The following is a 2311-nucleotide window of genomic DNA, read 5'->3' on the forward strand; positions in this document are numbered from 1 at the left end:
AGTGTACTTTATGCACTGATGTCTTATGAAGGCTCAGAGCTAGGGCAGGTGTATAGGAAAGGAGTGGCGAGATAAAGACAGCTCTTAGTGAAGATTAACATGAGGCAGCCTGTTAAGCTGCAGAAAGAGTGAGAGTGAAATTGAAGGGCAGGATGAGTGAGAGTGAAATTGAAGGGCCTGCAGGGGCACGTGGAGGGAACTTTGAATATTTCCTCTGTGGCAGGCCTTAGGCACTTAGCATGTATTATGACATGTAATCCTCCCAAGAGCCCTGGGGAATTTGTGTCATTAAACTGTTTCACTGATGACTAAAGCAAGGTTAAGGAACCTCCCCAAGGTCACCTGGCTTAAACCAGCAGAGCTCGGTCCTTGCTTCAGCAACACATGTACTAAAATCAGAGCAATACAGAGATTAGCATGGCCCCTGTGCAAGGATAACATGCAAACCAGTGAAGTGTTTCATTGTTTAAACAAATGAGCAAAAAATAAAAGCAACAGCAAAAAAATAAAAACAAACAAAAATGAACAGAGCTCAGATTTGAACCCACACAGCCCACCACCCGAGCTCACTTTCTAACCCCTTTGCTATGTCACCATTATACCGCTGACCTAGAAAAATCCAGACTGGCTAACTCTGAGACAGTCACCTCATCTGGCACATCCAGCAAGGCAGAGGGTGGAGAAAAATTTTAGGACTTTGCTCAGGAAGATGCCTGAGTATTCAGGACACCTAACGCCTCTAAACAAAGAATTGGAAATTGTCGTGTAAGCTAGCTTGTGATTGCTTTTGACTGCTTGCTTGTTTCACCAAGCTACTTGGCTTGTGGGATCTTGGTTCCCCAACCAGAGACTGAACCCAAGCCACAGCAGTGAAGGCATCAAAAGCATTAAGTCCCAACCACAGGACCACCAGGGAATTCCCAGCTTTTGGTTGTAATGGGAGGGGCCGACATCAAACTTTCGATTGCCGAGGCATGCACTTCAATGACATCCATCTCTGACAAGCATGTCGCAGGCTACAAAATCAGATAAAGGGTCAGGTCACTCCACCCGTGAAGTTCCCCTTTCAGAAAGCTCTGGGTGACCTAGCTAACTGACCACTTGAGTGACTCCAGTTTTCCCTTCCCTGCTTTCTTTATTTCTTTTGTGTTTTAAATTCACCCAAAAAGAGTGAACCCATGCAATCCCAGGTACCTCACCCTCACCCCAATAAAGGCAGAACCCCAGGTCTGAGCTCTCTCTCTCTCTGAGACCTCGCTGTGTGGCTACTGCAGTGCTGCGTACCCTCCAGGACCATGAGGAGCAAACCTTGTCTTTTCAAAGTTCCCTGATGGTTGTTGCTAAGGTGCATAGTAAGCATCACAATGGCTGGTCCAGCCTCAACATCGGCTTCGGCTGGGGAGGACTCAGCGGTGCTCCCCTGAGGAGTACAACCCAGGTGAGTGCCTGCAGGCATTCCTAGCTCATCGCATCAACAGACTCAGACTGACCCAAAACAGAGATACAGACCCAGAATTGCAGAAATACGGAGAGTTTCGTGCCTGGATTGTGGATAGAGTCTTTAGTGATGGGTACTTGGTGGTGACTATTTTTCAAGTCCAATGGAAGCCAGGGAGACAGACTCCATCAGAGAAATACACCAGCATTACCAAGACGAAGCAACTCCATCGCATGTCCCTTGAAAGGGTGGGTTTCCCAGGTAGCTGAAAGGCAAAGAACCTGTCTGCCATTGCAGGAGCCACAGGAGACCCAGGTTCAATCCCAGAGTGGGGAAGATCCTCTGGAGGAGGAAATGGCAAGGAAATGGCACTCCACTATTCTAGCCGGGACAGAGAAGCCTGGTAAGCTACAGTCTATGGGGTCCCAGAGAGTCAGACACAACTGAAGCAACTGAGCATTTTCCTTGAAAGGGAGGAGACGGGCCTCTTCCTGACATCCTGAAGTCCAGGGACACCTGAAGGCTTAGGGGTAGGGTGGGGAGGAAGTACTTCTAAAAGGATCGGGAAACTTTTCCCTCCAGCCCTTTGGGTGTGCCTGGAGATTTAGTTTGTGAATCTGACTGGGCCAAGCCCTAAAGGGATTTCCTCAGAAGCAAGCAGAATCCTGTCTGAAGGAGCAACAGCCCGTGGTATAATAGCTGGCAGGCAGCAAGCATCCTGTGAGGCTGGCCAAGTGTTGTGATTTCAGAGAACCAGTGCAGGAAGAGATGGGAGTGTATATGCGGGAGAGAAAGAGCAGGTGTCAGGCCATCAGGAGAGGAGTCTGGAAACGAGGTCAATGACAAAGCAACATTTGTACCTCATGAGAATGT

The 2311-nt window shown here is 48.5% G+C and overlaps 1 pseudogene; it reads left to right on the top strand.

Moving 5' to 3' along the window:
- The first annotated feature begins 369 nt into the window (after window positions 1-369).
- On the top strand, window positions 370-469 carry LOC136150400 (U6 spliceosomal RNA; annotated as a pseudogene).
- The last annotated feature ends 1842 nt before the right edge of the window (window positions 470-2311 follow it).

This window comes from Muntiacus reevesi, chromosome 18 (genome assembly GCF_963930625.1).
Source record: "Muntiacus reevesi chromosome 18, mMunRee1.1, whole genome shotgun sequence".
Classification (NCBI taxonomy): Eukaryota; Metazoa; Chordata; class Mammalia; order Artiodactyla; family Cervidae; genus Muntiacus; species Muntiacus reevesi.